At 39.3% G+C, this 22,978-nt stretch overlaps 1 long non-coding RNA gene across 1 annotated transcript; it reads right to left on the bottom strand.

The window, feature by feature from the left end:
- Window positions 1-16,688: 16,688 nt before the first annotated feature.
- On the bottom strand, window positions 16,689-21,012 carry LOC123637698. Its single transcript, XR_006735030.1, has 4 exons — window positions 20,960-21,012; window positions 17,823-17,918; window positions 17,666-17,717; window positions 16,689-17,041 (listed from the first exon to the last, which is right to left on the bottom strand). It is a non-coding gene; the product is annotated as an uncharacterized LOC123637698 (long non-coding RNA).
- Window positions 21,013-22,978: the final 1,966 nt, after the last annotated feature.

Below are 22,978 nucleotides of genomic sequence, written 5' to 3'. Positions count from 1 at the left end.
ATATGTATGTATATACTTACAACTTCTGTTTAATGAATGATAGAATAAAAGATTGAGTGCCAATTGTACATATCAATTTCACTTTGATATTTGATTCTTTGATACACTTTGATTATTGATTCTGCTAAAAATAAGGTGTGGGAAAATGGCTTAGCCAAAGCCAATACTTTCACTCTGATACTATACTTTGCATATGTATGAGTTACAGCTATATGAGTTGGTTCTGTGTGCTTTTTTTTTCTAGGAGCGGTCCTGAAGTTCAATGTAATAAGATTATAATTCCGTATGTAATTTTTAAATGGTTTAGGGATATGATGTCTTGATAAAATTCTACAATAACTATAATACAGTGAAATTAAAATGGCTATAGATTTTAAAAAGTCATTGCTAATTACAGGAGTATAAATCTAAGTCTGTAAGTAATGACCAGCAGGTGTTTCCAATTTTATATTACTTGTTAAACCTCAGAAACTAAGAAATAGATGAAATCATAGAGGACAGATATTTCAGGCTCTCCTATAATGTAATAACCTTCTAAAACACTCATGACAGGTGTCCAGTTAACCACTGATTGAATATTTCCAAAGATGAGGAAGTCACCACTTTGTAAGGCATCTTGCTCCATTTACAAAGACCTTAGCTGCTGTCCTTAATCTTTCATAAGGCTTAGCCCATTATAGTTTTTATAGCTATAATTATAAGTACTATAAATTACTTCTGCACATTCAAACATAATAGCCTACTATACTCATTTAACCCAATCCTTGCTGGTTTAATTTCTTGATTAAAATAGACAACATGTAATCTAGAAGACTAATTTTTTGACCTAATATATCTGCCATAAGTCTATTTTAGATATGCAAATGTGACCTAACAGTTTACACTACTTTAATAAGAATTATGCACTTAACATCCCATTTGACCATTTGGAGGAAGCTACACCACAGAAGAAAAAGTTGCAACACTTTTTGCAGCAGTTGCAAATTTTGAAACAGTCTGGATGGCCATCAACAAATAATTGTTGGTCAAATTATACTGTATCCATAATATGGAATAATGGAACAAGGAATATGTGTTTTATCCATCCATCTATCCATTCATCTATCTATCCACCCATTCATAATAAATACACTATATAGATCTGAAAGGTTAGGCAAATTGTGGAATGATGTGTGTATTCTAATAACTTTTAAAATATTTTTCATGGTGTAAATTATACATAAGTAAAATTTACCATTTTAACCACTTAGTCTACAATTTATTGGCATTAAGTACATTCACAATGTTATATAACCGTTGCCACATTAATAATTTTAAGAACACTTGAGGGAAAAGCTTTGTACATACTTTCTGGTACTTGAACAGCTAAATAGTAAGCAGGAAGATATAGTTGAGAATAAAATATAGTATAAAAAGAAAATATGTGAAAGAGTTGAAAATAAGTGAAGGTATGTGAAAAATCTGAAACATAAACATAGATCTAGAAATTCTTACTTTCAGAAAAAAGTATGTAGAAATTTCCCCTTGTTTTGAAAGAACAAGTTTCCAAATGGAAAGTCCTATGGAATAACAAACAAGAGGAATGAAGAAAGATATCTGGACAATTATGATGAAATTTCAGAACCCCAAGAGGGCATCCCCAGAACATAAGCTTCACAATGGATGATATTTTATCTTTATTGTTCAATCTCTTTCTTCAACACAAAGATGAATACTTGCTTTATATATAAGTGCTTATAAATAACGTTTGTATAATTAACAAAGAAATAAAAATAGGGCCAAATCTCACATATTAGCTATATGTTATTTTATTTTTGATATTGATTCTTTGTTTATTGATTCTTTTTGTTGAAGATGTGGGTTGGAGTGTGCACAGGGTGGCATAACATAAGCTTCTAACAAGAACAGAGAAAAATCTATAAATTGAGCATTCCAGGAACTTATCTGTATCGACTTAGAAAATAATCAAAATACATTTTTAAATTGAATGTCACCACAGTGGAGCAGAGTGATGAGACTGGGTGAGGCAGGGAAGGCATCTTTTACAGCCAGACCACTTCACTACTCAGATACACTTGATTCAACATTAAGGACACTCTAAGTAATAAAGAAATAATTTTGAAATGTGAGTGGAAATATCTTTATCTGAGTTCTGGTACTGATTTTGCACCTGCCTAATGATTTCAAGCAAACTTTTTAAGAATGTTGTCCATCTGCATGAAGATGTTCTTCAGATGTTGAAGTTTTACCAGTAGACGGAATAGGTCAAAAAATAGAGATGTTAAGGCAGGCCCTAGAAGCAGCCCTCAGCTAATGAGAAAACCAAATTGGTAGATAAACAGCCCAACTTTATTGCTTCTTAGTGGGAAAATATAGAGGTTATTCCACAGTTACTCACAGAGTTTCCAGTCGGATTGAGCTTCAGTTGACCGCTGTTATTATCCCACTTATAAGTGCATGTTTTCTTGGTTTTTCTCCTTGCTTTACCTTATTTTCCTACCCCATTACCAGAGTTTCTGGAGTCATCTCCCAAATAAACTATTTGTGCACAAATTATTTCTCAGACTTGGACTTTGGTGGAATCCAAACTAAAACAAAATCTAATGTTAAACTCAGGGAAAAAGCTTTCAATTCTAGTAAAAAGGTAGAATTCTCTGAAAGAAAAACCTAGCAAGAGAACACAAAAGACAAAACAAAGTAAAATACCAAAAAGGTAATTATTAGTAGGCAGGGTTCAGCTTTAATATGTAAAAAGCTTGGAAATCACAACTCCTGTTGTCACAAATAAAAAAGCCAGACAAACAGATAACACTTATCTTGAGTAGATCAAAGAAATGAAGTCAAATAGAAAGCCCCGTTAACCAAATCTTGAGACAGGTGAACACAGAGAATTAACAATGAAATCAGCTTAAATGAAGCAGAAACCACTGTAGCCATGAACTAGTAGCAACATTTAAATGGTAATTTTGACAAATTGTTGGTGGCTGAATATGGACTAGTGTGTTTGTGAAAAGCACTTGGGGGCCCACATTTAGGTGGGGTCCCACACTTAGAGGTTTCACCTTGGGAACACCTTCATGTTCTCATGTTAAAGATTAGAGAAAAGAATCTACATGGCTCTGGCATAGAGAAGAAAATGCAACTATTTTAAAATACACCTAAGGCATCCTCCATGGCAAAGACCTACTCTCCATGGAAAAAGAATTGAGACTCATTATCCCTATGAGGAAAAGTATTTGTATAACATCGGCCACCTCTGGACTACCTCTGTCACCTAAGTGCAGAATAAATAAGATTATCGAATGCTCACCCTCCTCCACACCTTATCTCCATCTCAACAGGTTGACAGTATAATACTAGAAGATTACAGCTGAAAAAGTCACAAAGCACAAAGTCTCTTTAAAGGGGAGTTCTTAAGGAAATCCAAAGCAATAGGAGAGGAAAAAACAAGGACACTAGTGGTATTTGAAGTTTCTGGTACTTACAGCTGCAGCAATTTTCTTTTTTTAATTCAGAATATTATAGGGGTACCAAGGTTTTGGTTACATGGATTGCTTTTGTACTGCTTGAGTCAAAGTTATAAGTGTGCCCATCACCCAGATAGCATACATTGTACACATTAGGTATGATTTCACCCATCCCCTCCTCTCTCCTCCCACTAGCTTGATTTCCACTGCGTTTTATTAATACTTCCATCTGTGCTCATCAATGCTGGTCAGTTAGTTCCAGTTTAATAGTGAGTACATGCAGTGTTTTTTCTTTCCATTCTTAGATGATTTACTTAGGATAATGGTCTTCAGTTCCATCCAAATTGCTGCAACACACATACAAACACACATACACACACACACACACCAACACACACATGCACCACATTTTGTGAATCCACTTGTGAATTGATGGGCACTTAAGTTGATTCCACATCTTTGCAATTGTGAATTTTGCTTCAATAAACACTCAAGTACAGGTGTCTTTTTGATAAAATGACACTTTTCCTTTGGGTAGATACTCAGCAGTTGGATTGCTGGATTGAATGGTAGGTCTGCTTTCAGGTTTTTGAGAAATCTCCGTACTGTTTTCCGTACAGGTTGTACTAATTTGCAGTCCTACCAGCAGTATCTAAGTGTTCCTTTCTCTCTGCATCCACACCAGGAATTATTGTTTTTGGACTTTTTAATAAAAAAAATTCTGACAGGGTAAGGTGATATCTCCTTGTGGTTTGAATTTGCATTTCCTTGATGATTAGTGACATTGAGCATTTTTTCTAATCTTTATTGGCCATTAGTTCTGGTTTCTCTTCAGAATGAAGAAGTCTTTCACCTCTTACAGCAAATATTAAACACAATCCAACTCCTCGCCAGTTAAAATACAATATAAAATATATTAAAGATCTATTTTTCTCAATTCTTATTACCTGAAATATCATGTCTGACTTTTTACAAGAAAATTAAAACCATGCCATAAAGCAGGAAAAATTACTGGGAAGAGACAAAGCAGGTAGCAGAAACATACACGTATGAAATTATCACACAGAATTTTAAATAATTGTAATCAGTATGGTAAGGGCTTTAGTATAAAAGAGACAAGACACAAGAATAGATAAGTAATGTAAGCAGAAAGATGAAAACTTTAAGAAAGAATAAAAAGGAAATGTTATAAATAAAATGTTACTATAATAAAAATAAAGAATACCTTTGATGGACCCATTAGTAGACTGGACATAGCTGTTGAAAGAATAAGTAATCTTGGAAATATGTCACAAATTGAAATGCAAACCGAATAAGGAAGGAAAGGAAAACCTGAATGCGTTATCTAAGAAAAGAAATGAATATGGGAAAATGACAAGAAATGTACCTTACATGTAATTAGATTACCAGAAGGAGAAAGACAGAATAAATCAGAAGAAATATTTGAAGTAATAATTGTTGAGAATTTTCCAAAATTAATGACAAGCTCCAAACTGTTGATCCATGAAGCTCAGTGAACACCTAAAAGAATAAATACCAAAAAATGTACATCTAGTCATAAAATATTCAAACTGCAAAAAACCAAAGGCCCAGTAAAAATCTTGAAAGAAAACAAGGGGAAAAATCTTTCCTGTACAGGAACAAGTTACATTAGACTTCTTGTCAGAAACTATACATGCAAAAGAGCACGGAGTGAAATATTTAAAATGTTGAAAGAGAAAACCCCCACTGACCTAAATATAATGTCCTGAAAAATTATTCCTCAATGTCTAAGAAGAAATAAAGACTTTCTCAAACAAAAACTGAAGGAATTCACCATGAAGAGACCTGTCTTGTAAGAAATGTTAAAAGAAATTCTTCAGTGAGAAAAAAAACGGTATAGATCAGAAACTGGAATCTGCATATTGAAAAGAAGAGAGTTAGGGAAGAAATAAGTGAGGATAAAATAAAACATTTTATTTTTTGTGTTCTCAATTGATTTAAAAATAACTGTTTTCAGAGTAATTATGGTACTCTGAATAAGTGACATGAATGACAGCAATATTAGATAAGATGGAATATTGGCAATACTCTGCTAGGAGATTCAGATGTATGGTGCTATTTGAAGATTAACTTGAAAAAATCATAAGTGTATATTGCAAATCCTAGGCACTATCATTTTAAAATAAGTATAATTGGTATGCTAAGAAAGGAGACAAAATGGAATTTTATAAAACTCTCAATTAAAATCAGAAAAGGCATAAAAACAGGGGAAGAAAAAGGAAATAAAATAATAAACGCAATAAATAGAAAATCATTACTAATGTGGTAGATATAATCCCACTATATCAATAATCAATGGTTTAAATACACCAATTAAAAGACAGATTTTATGAGTGGATGAAAAAATAAACACCAAGACACCGAAGGATATTATCTATAAGAAACCCACTTTAAACACAAAAATTTATATTAAAAGCTAAGCTATGTGGAAAGATATAACATGCTAAAACTAAGTAAAAGGAAAGTATAATAGTTATATTAATTTCAGACAAACAGAAATCAAAACAATGGGAATTATCAGGGATGGAGAGGGGCATTATGAATTGATAAAAGGATGAATTCTCCTAGAATAGAAAACAAACCTTAATATATATGTATCTAATAACAGTATGTTGAAATACATGAAGCAAAAACTGATAGAAATGCAATGAGAAATAAATAAATGCAGTATTATAGTTGAAGAGTTCAACGCTCTCCTCTCAGTAATTGATAGATCCCATTGGCGGAAAATTCGTAAGGCTATAGTTGACCTGAACAATGAATACTACCAGATAAGTTGACTAAAATGACATTTTTAGAATAGTTCATCGGACAATGGCAAAATATACATTTTACTCATGCTCACGTGGAGCATTCACCAAGATACACCAAATCCTCGGACATAAAGCATGTGTTAATTTTTTTTAAGGAATTAACTATGATATTCTCATTAAATATTTTATGAAGCTGTAATCAAGACAGCATGATATTGGTAAAGGAACAGGTACACAAGTAAATAGAAGATAATAGCTCAAAAATAGACCCACACAAATATAATTTTCCTTTTCAACTAACGGTGCTAGAAAGATTGGCCATACATATGAAACAAAAAAAGAATTTAAGTATAAACCTTACATTTGTCAGAAAATTGACTAAAAATGGATCATTGATCTAAATGGAAAACACAATACAATACTATAACACTTCAAAATAATAGAATGAACAGATTTAGATGACCTGGGTTTGGCAATGAGTTTTTAAACAAAATGCCATAAGCATGATCTGTGAAAGAAAAAATTGATAAGTTGGACTTTATTAAAATTAATATCTTCTGCCCTTGCCTTCAATAGACATTGTCAAGAGAATGAAAAGAAAAGCCACAGATTGAGAAAAAAAAATACTCCTAATGGTCTTATATCCAAAATGCCAAAAAATATTATTAGAGTTTAACAACAAGAAAACACCCCACCAAAAGGTACAAGAGATATGAACAGACACCTTGCCAATAGGATAAACAGATGATGAATATGCATATGAAAAATGTTCAATATCATTCGTTTTCAGGAAATTGCAAATTAAAAAAAACAATGAAGTCTCACTTTATACCATTTAGAATGGCTAACATACAAATACCTGACAATACAGATTGCTGGTGAGGATGCGGAGCAACAGGAACCTTCATCTTTTGCAGGGGGGAATTCAAAATGTATAACTGGTACTATACACAAGAACGGAAGAATAGGCTCCACATGTACTCGCCATCAAATTGGCACTAATTGATCAACACTATGGTGCTCACACGGTAGTAATATTCTCCAGGGATTGGGGGTTGGGGGTGGTAAACTCACAACTAATGGACATGGTGAGCATTGTGGAGGGGACGGGCATGCCTCTAATACTAGCTTGGGTGAGGCAAAGTCATAAAATGCGACCAAAATGTTTGTACCCTCATAATATCCTGATATTTAAAAAAATCAGAAAAAAAATGTATAGCTGGTTTGAAAGACAGCTTGGTGGTTTTTTACAAAGCCATACGATGCAGCAATAGCACTCCTAGGAATTTAGTCAAATGATTTGAAAATTTATGCCTATACAAAAATAGTATACAAATGTTTATATAGTAGCTTTATGCATATTTTTCAAAACTGGAAGAAATCAACCAAACAAATTTTACCTTCAGCAGGTGAAAGAATATTATTCAGTGTTAAAATGAAATGAGTTATAAATCCACAAAAATACATAAACAGATTTTAAATGCATCTTGCTAAGAGAAAGAAACTACTATGAAGAGCCTACACATCATATGATTTTAGTTATAAGACGCTCTTCAATATGCAAAATTGTAGAGATGATAGAAAAGTCAATGATTGCCAGTGGTTTGAGGGAGGACTAGTGCTTTGAATGGGTGACCCACAGGTGATTTTTAGTATGATGAAATTATTCTGTTTGGTACTTTAATGGTGGATACATGATACTATGCATTTTTCAAAACAAAGAATTTTATATCACAGTTAACCATATTGTCCCAAGTGGCTTCCTTCCAAAAAGTTTAGGATGGAAAGGGGAACAAAAAATTTACTGTGTCGGCCAGGCGCGGTGGCTCACGCCTGTAATCCTAGCACTCTGGGAGGCTGAGGCGGGCAGATCGTTTGAGCTCAGGAGTTCGAGACCAACCTGAGCAACATCAAGACCCCATCTCTACCAAAAAAATAGAAAGAAATTATCTGGACAACTAAAAATATATAGAAAAAATTAGCTGGGCATGGTGGCACATGCCTGTAGTCCAAGCTATTCGGGAGGCTGAGGCAGTAGGATTGCTTGAGCCCAGGAGTTTGAGGTTGCTGTGAACTAGGCTGATGCCACGGCACTCTAGCCTGGGCAACAGAGCAAGACTCTGTCTCAAAAAAAAAAAAAAAATAGGCCTTGAATGAATGTCTCGTGGAGTTGGGGCTTGATTCTGTAAGCAGTGGAGAACTGCAGGGATGTTTTGAAAAGGAAAGTGGAATGGGCAGAGGGGGCCTTCCCTAGTTGTAGGATCTCCGTATAGAATCTTCATCATCTACTAATGTGAAATATTTGTGGAAGTTTCCTTTGCATCCTTTGGGAAATAGGCATGGGAGAGATGAATCACCATTCCCACTTCCAGAAGAGGCAACATCAAGCAGGACCCACGGAAAATGGTAAGATTGGGTTGGCCAGAAATTAATGTGGCCAATGGATGAGACTGGACTGGAAAGTTTTGTTCAAACTGAGATAACTTTCATTCCCCTGGGGGGGGAAAAATTAATGTTTCTGGGGTGGGGGAGGGGAACAGAAGGATAACATTTTGTCCTCCCTTAGGGACTGGGGGATTATGTAGTTGGTGGCTCTGCCTTCCCTCCCAGTATCTCATCTACACCAGTCCCTGGGCTGGGCATCAGCCTGGCATTGCCAAGCCAGATGGTGAGGCTTTTGCTGCCAGTGTCATCCAGTGGGATAGAGCAGACTTTGCTCCCTGCCTGCTGGCCTCTGAGTATTTCAGTATACAACAAAATCAGGGCGGAAAACATAAGCCATCTTTCACTTGTGTAGCAGTTTATAATACAAACCACTTGTCCAAATATTTACACATTTAATCTCTGCAATTTTCCAAACTATTCTGATTTCCTATCCTTATATTTCTCTCCTACCCTCAACCAGAGTCATTTGTGGACAAATTACTTAACCTCTCTGTAGCTTAAATGAAAAAAAAACTGGAAAAGGCAACAATCCTAACAAGTCATAGTCCTTACCTCAGGTTTCCGGGCAGATAAAATAACGCATAAAGAGTGTTTAGCACAATACCTGGCATACAGACGGCCCTAAATAAATATTAGCTGCTATTGTAGTTATCATTTTTGTTGTTTCTATATTTTATAGTATCATAATCATTGTTGTTTTTATTGTTATCACCATCATCAGGGGTTTGGTCCCATTATGAACCTTCTAGAACTAACTCTAAATTATTATGAGATAATATAAAGTGCCTAGCTCAGTATCTAGTATGGAGTAGCACTCAGGATAAGCTGCAGATGCTAGCTGCCTTTTCCCAAGGGGGCAGGGGTATAAAATCACCACCTCCAGGACTCAGGGATAAGTACTTCCAGGTGCTAGCTCTGTGATCTCTTCCTAGTAACTGGAATTCTTACGTGGTCCTGTGATGATGATTATTTAATGGTTAAGAGCACAGACTTTAGAGCCAGACTTCCTCAGTTCTAATCCTACTCTACCTCTCAGTACCTCAATTTTATGTTTAAAATCAGCAAGTTAATAGTCCTGACTTCATGGAGTTCTATAAAAATTAAATGGGTTAGTAAACGTAAAAGTGCTTAGAAAAATGCCTAGCACATAGTAAATACCATGTAAATTTTAGCTAATATTGCCTTTTTTTACTCTGTTCTGCCCGTGGGCTCACCTAATGTTCTCATCCAATTCTCTCTTGCTTCCTGACCACACGCGTGCACACAGGCGTGCATACACCACACACACGGACACACGGACCTCTGAGCTGCCGATGGCTCCCAGTGGTAACACAGAGATTCCCAACTGTAACATTCTGTACTGACACTAGGGTACCTCATTATTGTCATAGAAATTCAACTACAAATTGCATGATGAGGTTGGAGTCATGCCCAAAAGGCCCCCGGCTTCCTGATTCAAAGCCACAAAGAGTGACAGTATCTTGGTGTAATAACAGAGTTCACCTTTGACAAAGGCCCACAAGTTTGACTTTTCCAGGCCTCATGATTGGCCAATTTCAAGGACACCACCTGACAATATCAAAACGTTCAAGATCTTCATGTGTAAACCAGTGTGTCCATTTATTAACTTACAACAATAAATATATTCAGTGAGAAATAGAATAGTATTTCATATTATCTAGCCAACACACTTTGTTCCTATAGCCAAACTACTCAGGTAATCAAAATTCACACTGTTGTACATAAGAGTCGGTTAACAGATCTGAATGTTAAACCATCAGGCTCTCCGAACATGATGTATCCATCCCAACAAAAGGGATATTATCTGTCCCTTGACAACAAGTAAAGTCATTGAGTCAAAATGTCTTCTACTCAGAGTGCACCTATATATTAATTGCCAACATTTGCCTCTAAGACAGGCTGGTTTTCTGTTGTTGTTTCCATGGATGACCAATTTGTCTTACCCCGTTAACTGACATAGTATTTTGGAGGGAGAAAGAAAGGAAATATGCTAATAAATTTAATCAAGACTTGATCTGGACTGAGATCTATATCTTTAAGATTAATTTGCACTATTTATTCTGAGGACTCATTAATCACTTTTATATTTAGTTCTTTCAGAAGTAATCTTATTGCCCTTATTTCTATATTTTTGAGGGACATTATGTTCTACCCCTAGGAAGTGCCTACATTCTGTTTTGGACTGCTCCGTGATGACGGCTGTGCCCCTGAACTAACATTTTTTATTTGATATGCTACTCTGCTTGACCAGTCAAGCTGGGCATTTGCCTATCACTCTGGCTCCTTACCTGTTACTTCCCAGTGCAGTCCAAGTCCTAAACTCTAACTGTTCCTACTTTTAGGTCTTATACAACTTTATCAACAGATATGGCATTTAGGCTGTGCTAGGGGCTGGACTGTGCCCCACCCCCCCACAATTCATATGGTAAAGTCCTAAGCCCTGGTTCCTTAGACTGCAATTGTATTTGGAGATAAGATCTTTAAAAGAGGTAATTAAGATAAAATGAGGCCGGCCATGGTGGCTCACACCTGTAATCCTAGCACTCTGGGAGGCTGAGGAGGGTGGATCACTCGAGGTCAGGAGTTCGAGACAAGCCTGAGCAAGAGTGAGACCCTGTCTCTACTAAAAAATAGAAAGAAATTATCTGGACAACTAAAAATATATAGAAAAAATTAGCTGGGCATGGTGGTGCATGCCTGTAGTCCCAGCTACTCGGGAGGCTGAGGCAGGAGAACTGCTTGAGCCCAGGAGTTTGAAGATGCTGTGAGCTAGGCTGATGGCATGGCACTGTACTCAGGGCAACAGAGTGAGACTCTGTCTCAAAAAATAAAATAAAATAGAAAAATAAGATAATATGAGTGGGCCCTATTTCAATAGGACTGGTGTTATTATAAGAAGAGAAGATTAGGAAACAGACACTCACAGAAGAAAGACAATAACATATGAAGGCAAAGGGAGAAGATGGCCACCTACAAGCCAAGGAGGGAGTGCAGTCTACAAATAGTTAACACAAAACCTCTGTTAATGAATCTAGTGTGTTTTATCCTAAACACTAAATGTCTTAAAACTGTAAGCAAGTTTATGCATTAAAATGGACAAGGAACTGGGCAGCTTTTCAACTACCAGTCATAAGGAATAACTAAAACTCACTTGATCTGTTGAAGTACGCAAGCACGTCCTGGAGCTGTTTGCTTCACCACCTGAGACACAAGCCTGCCGATCCTTTATCTGATGAACAGAAGGACCCACAGCCCTGATGGATCCTCTGCCCTGAGATGAGCTCCACGTGTCTTTGTTCCTGATGATACAAGAACAGAAAATTCATAAAGCATCACCCAATTGGTTTTCAGAGAAGGGACCATCATAGGATAGTGTAGAGTGAGAGCACTCACTAGAAAATAAAAAAAATAAATCCAAAGATGTTTGCTAAATGCAGAAAACCGAGGCAGAGGCACCAAGGTGCCACATTCCAAGATCTCAATGGAGGATTTTCTAATTGTCAACATCTGCTGTAGTACTCACCCAAAGCAAGACGGGAGATAGGAGGTTAGGGGGGAATTTAGTTTTGTTCTGAGAGGAAGAGACGTTGGTAAGCTATAATCCATCCCCCCAAAAAGAGTTTAAAATAGAGTTAAAATAAATTGCTACAGCAGAAGACAGAGAGAAACATAAAATGATTGTTGTTTTTCTCATGCATATTATTTATTTAATTAGTTCTACTATTAATGAATCTACTAATTGCCATATGAACAACAGTCTTATTGTTGTTTTCTATCACTAATACAATTTATGTGACAAAGAAGTTAACAATGACACATAATTTCAAAAATACCATGAATAGGAAATATGGAATAATTGTATATTTTTATTTAAAGTAATCATCCATCTGTATATAATTGTTTATTATGTATTATGGGGCGGTAGTTTTTTGTTGTTTTTCTGTTTCTCCTGTGGAACAGGAGGGCGGGTCTCAGAAGCAGCACAGAAAGATCTAATTACATTTAACTCTCTCACTATATGGCTAGAACACATGCCCCTGAGCACATAATCATTCATGAGGAGTTTATCATTCTGACAAGACTTGCAAGAACAGAACAAGAATGCAAGAGCACAAAACATTGCATTTTACGCCAGCAAGGGCTGGTGCAGAACACTGTAAGGAAGCACGTTTCATATAACACAAAATCTATGACCTCAGCAGATCATCGAGCCAACAGCAGTGTATCCCGATCAATTAAGGAGGACGATTTTGGCGCTGATTACTATACTGATGAAATGGATTCCTTCTTGAACTTTTTATTTATTGTAAGTTTTTTTAAAAACTATTTTAATACTATTTTAGGTGTTTTCACCCAATTCTCTATTTTCTAATAGAGCTGGATTTTGCCACATGAAAATTTGCCAGGCACTCTAATTCTTAGAAACACCCTCCATTCACCAGATAAGAGTAGGTAGCCTACTGCATGTTCCCAGCCACAAAATTTCTTGGGTTTGATTGATAATTTTATTTTCACCTTCTTTGGAAAGAGCCCAACCCACAAATAGGTAGTTCCTACAGCCAGAACTACCTCATTGATTTAAGACAGAATTTTGGGTGTTTGAATTTGTTGGGCTTTTTTTCTTTTCCTTGTTTATAAAACACAAATTAGAATTATTTTCATTTGAATTTGGGTCAAATATTATGGGTCAGGTGATGCCACCAAGTACATATTATAGTAATCTCTAGTTCTTGAAATAACCAGAAATTCTTCCTGATTAAAGAGACCCTTTATTTTCTGACACTGGTCAGTAATATGTCCAGCCATAGACTAAGATAATCCCTATGGTACTGATATTTAATACTCCAGAAAGGGTTCTGTACTTTCAAGATTCCTCAAACCTCTTTGATTTCAAGGCTCTAAAATTGATTCAACCCTTTAATGTACAAAGAAAAAGATTCTGAAATAATGAAATGTCAGTGCTTAAGGTACAAAAATGTCAGAAAAGCTCAGTGAAGCATATTATATAGGTGTCATATAAATGATCTAAATGGTTATATTATTTGTTCTCAACACATTTATTGACAGTCTGCTATGAGCAAGGAATTATATATAACAGCTGCTATGGAGAATGAAAAGATAAAGTGAACACAGTCCCAGCTGATCATGAACTTACAATTCAGTGAGAGAGACAGACAGGCACAAATAATCAGAATATGAAGCACTCAGAGTTTGCCTTGCAGTGGAAGAGAAATGGAATTCAAAATTGGAGCAGTCACAGTTGTAGCAGTAACCAGCTGTATAACAGTGAACATAATTCAGAGTCTCTGTAACATAGTCCTAATATGTAAAATAAGGTGCTGCATGGGTTGATCCAATGGTCTCCGATATTTATTTATAATGATATGCATGTACTAACATACTACACATACTATAACACAATAATTAGCTCAGGAGGCTTTTAAAAATACCAAGGCCAGGATGCCCTCCAAATGAATTATATCAAGATGTCTGGGAGTGGGGCATACAAACGGCCATTTTTTGAAGTACCTTAAGTGTAGGCCATGAGTGGTGGCTCATGCCTGTAATCTTAGCACTCTGGGAGGCCGAGGCAGGAGGACTGCTTGAGCTCAGGAGTTCGAGACCAGCCTGAGCAAGAGTGAGACCCCATATCGACTAAAAATGTTGATAGAAAAATTAGCTGCGAGTGGTGGCGCATGCCTGTAGTCCCAGCTACTCGGGAGGCTGAGGCAGGAGGATTGCTTGAGCCCAGGAGTTTGAGGTTGCTGTGAGCTAGGCTGATGCCACTGCACTCTATCCAGGAGGACAGAGGAGACTCTGTCTCAAAAAAAAAGTAGCTTAAGGCTAGAATAAGACACAGATAAATAAGAAATAAAAATCTGTATTTACTTTGAAATTTGTCAGAGAAATCTCCGAGAAAGTGACATTTGAAGGATGAAAAGTGGCTCCCTGTTAGGAGTTGAGCACTGTGGGCTGGTCTGTGCTTGGGGAGAGGGGCTGGCAATATGAATATTGCAAACGGGAGGACAAGCAGGAGACCCACACCCGGAAAGAGAACCGAGTGGGGGCAAACCTGGCTGAGCCCAAAGAGTGACAGGAGATGAAGCTGGAACATTAGACACAGGCTGGTCCTCCAGGGCCTTATGGTGTGGAGTACAGTTTACACGGACTGTAAGAGAAAGCCAGGGAGTGTTTTAGCAGGTCAGTCATGTGGTCTGATGTGCATTTAAAGAAAATACTTTATATACACTTAGCCTCAACAGAGGCACATCATATAGCCCATCAGTTTGGCTCCCAGGTATACCTCTAATAGAAATGGGTACACATGACCTTCAAAATGCATGTGCTAGAATGTTCATAACAGCATTCAAATTATCCCAAAACTGGAAACCACCCAAATGTCCACCAACTGTAGAAGGGATGAATACATTGTAGGATAGTGCTAAAATGGAGCCCTACTACAACCACATGCAACAACATTGATGAATCTTGCAAACATTATATTGTGTGAAAGAAACCAGGCATAAAAGAGTATATACATGTGGTCCCTGTCATATAATATACAAAAATAACTCTTCCCCTGGAAAAAAAGCGAGGAGGAGGAGATGGATCCTTTGAATATATATTCAAGGTTGAGAATCAATGATATGATATAATGGATGCCATAAAGAGGCAGAGTCTCTCTCAAGCCTGTAATTCTAAGTGTAGCTAGAGTAAAAGCATATTCCTGTAAATATATGTACACACACACACACACACACACATATATAAATATCTGTTGCAGCTTTCAGATTCCTTTTTAAGAGAGCTTTGAGAAGATTAACACCTAAGAGTAGAATATTATAATTCTGTCCAAAAATTTTAAAACTCTCCTTCTGAAAAATTTTTTAAAAATACTATCTGCCTGGATTCCCCAAAAAAATAAATAGAGGGAAAGAATGGATTCATCGGAAGGGGATAATGGAGGCACCTGCAAAGGAAAATCACAAAGACCAATGACTATTATGGGCCTGTTGACAAGGCTACCTCTATCATGGAAATGTGGAAATATTGTAGAAAGCTACGTGGAGACCCACCAAGCAGTCTTCTGATTAAAATGTGGCACCCAAGTAAGAGCCCATCTAAAGGACGAGGAGTGATTGGTCCTACTAACAGGAACATGCTTCCATTCCTCTCTTTGTATCCATGTCTTTTTCCACAAACAGTCTGAATTTATACTTCAGTTTTTGTAAGCCAAGAGAATACTAGACTTTTCCTTAGAAAATTCCTTTTTGAATACTGCATGATTCCACTTATATGAGATATCTAAAATAGTCAAACTTATACAAACAGAGTGGTGGCTGCCAGGGGACAGGGAGAGGGAAAAAATAGGAATTGTTCTTATATAAATATAAAGTTATACAAGAGGAATAAGTTCTAGAGATCTGCTGTACAACATAGTACCTATAGTTAACAATACAATGTTATGCACTTAAAAATTTGTTAAGAGGGCAGATGTCATGTTAAGTGTTCTTAACACACACTACACATACACATACACACCATACAAAAGCAGAAGGACACAAGGAAACTTTGGGAGGTGATACACAATTTTATTACCTTGATTGTGGTGACGGTATTGCAGTTGTATTCAGAAGTCCAAACTCATCAAATTGTATATATTAAATATGGGCAGTTTTATGTGTCAATAATATCTCAATAAAGCTATAAAAGAAAAGTCCTTCCATGTGCTCATAAATTAGAATTCTTAGCTCACATGGCTAAGGGGTAAACCCAACCTTGGTGAATATGTTCTTTCCTCAGATCTAGACACAATTCATTGAAAGCTTCATACCTTCACTTTAACAATGGCTTTGTTTTGTGGGGCAGCAGGTGGGCAGGGCTGGAAGGATAAACAGGGGAGAGAAGAAACACCACCCCACCACCCCACCCCTCCACCCCACCCCGTATTAAATGGCCCTAGCAATTGTGAGATACTTCTCAACATCTGCAGTATTGAAACATGAAATAAAAATGTGCATCTTAGAATCAAGACCATAAATTCCTTCCAAGCCTCTTCCTGTTCTTTGTCTGGTGACCTCCCATTGTTTCAGCTTCCCTTTCCTCTGGTGTTGCATGCTGGTCTCACGAGCAAGGTCTCCCGGGCTTTTAAAAAGATTAAAAGAGACTACTTCCCTCAGCAGTGACATTTTTCCACTTGAGATGTTTCCTCTGGTGCCCAGTCCCTCAGCGTCCCAGCCGCTGCAGCTGAACGCAGCCGTGGGCATCCATTGTACTTGTGCTATTTGGGAGCCCTGAAAACCATGCTGCAGCCTGCGGAGGAAGAGCAATGTGGGTCATCCGTAGTTGGAGTGGAGAAGAAATAATACAAAGGCTTGCTAACAAAACCTTCCCGTGGATAAGGCCTCCTGGGAAGCAAAGGAAGCAGGCAGGCTAACCTGGGTGGAGTCACAAGAAAATGGAACAGCTATTTTTAGCACAAATGCTTGGCATTTAAAGGAGCCACAAACAAAGTCCTTAAGAGGAAGAAAAAAAGACAGGGACTGAGGCTACAACTGTCACACCTGTCACACTAGACAGGTATCAGGTGAGAAAATAGCCCTGCCCAGATATGGCTTCACACATATAACACACCCAGTTAGCAGCATAATCAACTAACTATTGCCAACTGGAATCAACTGTTTTTAAGCACTGCATTGAGATTATAATCCAATTGTTTAGTGACTAGCCAGGATTGAAACCCAAAACAATTTGCAATTCCATACTGTCCATTTATCACCCCTTGTTGCCACAGGCAGTTTTAAGCTGCCTCAACAAAGCAGATTGAGGAAAGTCTCAGGGGACTCCATGCTTAGGCTGACTTCCTGGGATTGCAAGACCCTTCTGTCTCCTTTCCCACCCCACCATAAAAATGAAAGAAAACAAACCAACACATACCAACATAATCACAGGGAATTCCATTTATTCCCACGGTATGTACCACTCTCACCTTGAAGACAATAAAAAATATTGCCTTTAACATTTTAAAAATATAAAACCTCTTAGATCCCCTGACTCTATAAAAGAGCGCACGCACATGCAAGCAAATCCCAACCTGTTTCACAGCTTCATTAACTTGAACGTATGATACATCCCATCAACACACATTGATTGTTGTGGCAGTTGCTTGTGATGGTCGAGCCCCAAATGGCTAAGTTAAAAAAAAAAAGAACAGAATCAGGCAATGTCTGATGGACATTCAAGAGAAAAAGAACAGCACATAGGTAAGTCTCTAGAAATCAGTAATCCCAAGAAAAGACAAACTCCACAAAATGTACTGAACATCTCCTGTGTGCTAAGCACTGTAGAGAATATGAAATAAAACATGGTCTCTGATCCTGAGGACTTAAGAGTCTAATGGGCCTAAAGACATACAAATGTCAATCAATTAATGATTAAGTAAGTGTTGATCACTGTATGCCCAAGAGGTATGATCAAGTAGGTTTGGGGTATGCTGCAGAAATCTGCGTCCCTTAAATGACTGGCAGCTGATGATGATGCACAGACAAATTTGGGAACAACTGGTCCAGGAACAGTACTTGAGAACTCAAACCAAGGGCTTTGAAAGCACCAACAGAAAGGAAAATCAAGCCAGGTATGGTGGCTCACACCTATAATCACAGCACTTTGGGAGGCCAAGGCAGGAGGATTGCTTGAAGCCAGGAGTTTGAGACCAGCCTGGGCAACATAGTGAGACCCACAGCCTTTACAAAGCAATGATTTAAAAAATTAACCGGGCGTGCTGGCACACACCCGTAGTCCCAGCTACATAGGAGGCTGAGGCAGGAAGATCACTTGAGCCTGGGAGTTTGTGGCTGCAGTGACCTATGATGACACCACTGCACTCCAGCCTGGGCAACAAAGTGAGACCCTATATCTAAAAAGAAAAACAAACAATAAAAGGAAAGCAATTAAAGCTTCATGGAGGTGATGGGAATTGAGCTGGGATTTGAAAGCTTTTTAACAGGCATGGACAGAGATAAGGTGATTCTAGAATGAAGGGAAATCATATGTTATGTATTTGCTTATGGCTCTGTCCCTTAACAAATTAGCAATGCCCTACAACAAAAAATAAATAAAACATTAATCAAACAAGAATAAAAAGAGAGGGATGAGGTTAAAAGAAGAAAGGCAAATATGCCAGTCTTAAGTATTCAATCCGATTTCTGTGAATGAGCATGTAAGTCTGACTTTATGACTCCAGCCACCACACAGGCAGTGTCATCAAAAGCAGCCACCTGGAGGGCACAGCAAGTTCAAGGCACACCAAGAGGTTCACTGTAAGGTCAGAAAATAGATAGGACAAGGCTATGAAAAATAAGACTATTACTAATCCTTCTACATTTCTACATTGTACACAACTGTCTACTCTCCAAAGACACCTCTTCCAAACTGTTCTATTTCCAGTTTTTAAATAGTCCCAAATTCTTTGAGACTTTTCCCAGTAAGAGGTGGGGTCTGTGTTTCCTCCTCTGCAATGCACTTTGCCCAACAGAATACAGTAGGGAGGATCCTGTGCCAGTTACCTTAGAAACCAGCAGCTTCCACTTCCTGTGTCTTGGGACACTCATTCTTAGAGCCCAGCCCCACACTGCCAGGAGGAGTAGGCGCATGGACCGAGCCCAGGTAGGTGTTTCACTTTACAGACCCAGCTGGAGTCTCAGCAAAAAGCCAGCACTGATGGCCAGACACGCAAATGAAGAATCTTCCAGATGATCTCAGCACCCAGCCGTCATGTTACCCTCAGCCTTCCCGTCTTTCTTGTTGACAGACAGACACCACGGGGCACAGACAAGTTCTCGCCCCTGTGCTCTGTGCAAATCCCTGGTCGTGGTGTCTGTGAGCACAACAGAACGATTATACTACCAAATTTTGAGGTAGTCTGTAATGTAGTGGTAAGTACCTGGAATACTCCCCTGTATTTCCCTCGTCTCTTGAATCCTCTTATTAAATCCCTCTCCCCAAACACACACAAACACACACACACACACACACACACACACACACACACACTCACAGAACTTCTTTTCCCACTCTCAGGAAATAGCTTTATTTTCTACCTTAGAAAAAAATAAAAGAATCGAATCAGAACTCCCTCAGTCTACTTGTACCAAACATAGCGCATCACCTACAGCTGTAGCCATATTTCTATTGCAACGGCAATCTCCTTTCTAAGGTAATCTGAGGGGCCTGAGGGAGAGCATGTTGGTGGGGGACAGTGCATCACCCTCTCAGAAAACTCCCTGTGTCATGGATTTGACCTTTCCCTCCTGACTGGAAAGTTCCCATCCCCATTTAAACATGTCCAACTACCTCTTATTAAAATAAACGAACATTATGGACCCCACACCTCCCTTTTAGCTTCTGCCCTACCTCAGCTTCCTTCACAGAGCCAGGTATTCTAACCATGTCCCTTTCGTGCTCTGTCACTCACTTTTCAGGTGCCTCTTACCTGGCTTCCACATCATCATTCCATTTAAATAATTCTCACTCATGTTACAGGAAACCTCCACTTCACTAAATCCTTTGAACATTCTGGATGTCTTATTGATATCTTCAGCTGCAAGCAACCATGTGGAGGCTTCCTTCTTTCTGGAAACATTCTCTTCTGCTCCTCGTTCTCCTCCTACTACTCAGTTTTCCTCCTCCTTCTCAGTCATATTTTCTGGTTCGATCTTCTACTCAGCCGTTACATTTTGGAGTTCCTTTCTTGGTCCCTCTACTTCTCATTACATACTCTTTTCCTGGGAAATCTCACCCACAGCCTTGGTTTAATTACCATGTGAAATCACAAATTTACATCTCCACCCCAGATCTCTACTGTAAAGTATTAAAATAAATCCATATATCTAACTGCCTATTTAATGCCTGTCTTCCGTCTTAAACCTGGTCCTCTTCCAACACTCCCTGTCTTAGTGCATGGTACCATCATCCATTCAATTTTTCAAGCCTAGAAACCTAGTAATTATCTATTATACCTCTCTTCTTCCTCCCCATATTCAATTTCTCACCAAATCCTGTCTATTTTACCAACAAAATATCCCCTATAGTCTTTCTTTTTAATCCACCACTGCTTCTCTTCAAACATCTGACCCGTTCCCCAGACCCAGAGTGATCTTTCCAGTGTAATTATTAGGTAGGTATTATTGTGACTATTTTATACAGGAGGAACCTAAGACGCGGGGCAATCACCTTTTCCCCCTTACAAGTGGTCTAGTAGATTCCGCCAGGCTGCCAGGGCTGTCACTCGAGGAGCCGCCTCCCCCGCCCCCCGCCATGGCCCCGCCCCCCGCCGTGGCTGCGATCTCGCGGGAAGAGCGGCGGGCGCGGCGGTGCTCGGTGGGCGGCTGCGCGCCGAGCGGGAGGGCTCTCCTCACACAAGCGCTTCCTCGCCGAGAGGCTGGAGCTGCGGCAGCGCGGGCCTGAGCCGCGGCTTGGCGGCCGTCTCCTTCTCGTCCTCAGGGCTCCCGGGTCCGCTCGCCCTCCGGCGCTGCTCAGGTAAGAAGGCTCCGAGCGCGTCTCCGCTGAGGAGCGGCGGCAGAGCCGGGACGCCGAGCAGCCGGGGCAGGCGGGCTCCTGACGGGGGCGGCTCCGGGGGCTGCGCGGCGCTGCGTGGTGGGCGCGAGGCTTGGCGGGGGTCGGGAGTGCGAGGGGCGAGGAGGCGGTGCTGTGGGATCTGGGTGCGGGCGCCGAGGGGCGGTGTAGCGGGTTCCAGAGGTCTCGAGGTGAGGGGGCAGCTTCCTGGGGGTCCTGGGGCTCTTCCGGCTTGGGATCGCGGTGGGTGGCGGCATAGAGGATTCCAGGTGTTTGGAGTCGAGGGAGATTTATCAGAGTCTCGAGGTTCTTGGAAGTGGTGTACTGGGGTTCCGGCCTAAGGGGTCTGTTTATTGGGGTCTCGGACTCTTTGGGGGCAGAAGAAGCAGTTTAGCAAGGTCCTGGGTCTCCGGGGGCAGGTCGTTAGGGCTTGGGGGGGGTCCTTTGAGCAGGCGTGGGCGTCTGTTTGGCATTGCTGGGGTGAAGCCGCAGGGTATCAGGGTTCTGGGAAGAGGGGTCTGTTGGTCGGTGTGTCCGAGTGAGAGGGCGACGCATCTGTTCTGCAGGGGCTGGGGCCGCCTTCCTGGGTTGTTGGGGGCGGTAGGGTGTAAGGCGGCCAGCGTCTGTACTGGGCTTTCTGCTTTGCACAGGTCTCTTTGGAGCACCACTGTTGTGCCTGTCAAAGGGACTAGGTCACTGTAGTCAAAGAAGCCAAGTGTCAGTATTGACATAACGTTGAAAGTCTTCATTTATGCAACATATGTTTTTTTAGTACTTGCTATGTGTTAGTCATTGTAGTAAGCACTGGGGCTATTGTGGTGAACGAGACAGACAGGGTCCCTGCCCTTGTATATGTAGCACTACTAAAGACAATCAGAAAGCTATAGCATTATTTTATAAAGAATTCTTCATGTATTTCGTTCTTATATGAGCTCTTTGAAAACCAGTACTAGTGTTCTTTGTTTTGGCTTTTTCCTCATCCCAACACTACAACAGTTTTTTACATACTAGGTCATTAAATATGAAATGTTCGATTTCGAATCAAAAATGTAGTTTATTATATCTCAAACAAGAAGCCGTACAATTAATGAAAGTATGAGCCTAAACTATCAACACAGTTTTGCCATCTTTACGGTAGCTTGTTTATGCCAGCAGCAAAGAAGCCTGGACAGCGAGTGGCGATGAAATCGCAAAAGGTGTTTTCCATAGCTTGTTGAGAATTGAATATTTTTCCTGGCAAGAAGTGGTCCAAAGCCTGGAAGGAAGTGGTAGTCAGTCAGTTGCTGCAAGGTCTGATGAATACGGTGGATGACAGTTTCCAAGTCCAGTTTCTGTAGTTTGAGCAGCGTCGTTTGTGCAACATGTGGTCAAGCATTCTCTTGCAAGACGATTAGCCTGTCTCTAGTGTCTGTTGACCAGTCTTGGCTGCTTAATCACAAGCATCCTCATCATTTCATCCAGCTGGTTGCAGTAGACATCTGCTGTAGTCGGTTGACCAGGTTTCATGAAGCTGTAGTGGATAATACCAGTGCTGGACCACCAAACAGACACCATTAGCTTTTTTTTTTTTTTTGATGAATATTTGGTTTTAGACTGTGTTTTATCACTTCATCTTTATCCAACCATTGTGCTGAATGTTTGCGCCTGTCAAAAAGAATTCATTTTTCATCACACATA

Source organism: Lemur catta, chromosome 5, assembly GCF_020740605.2.
Source record: "Lemur catta isolate mLemCat1 chromosome 5, mLemCat1.pri, whole genome shotgun sequence".
NCBI lineage: Eukaryota > Metazoa > Chordata > Mammalia > Primates > Lemuridae > Lemur > Lemur catta.
The sequence above is the reverse complement of the archived record's forward strand: the minus strand, read 5'-3'. Positions and strand labels throughout refer to the sequence as shown.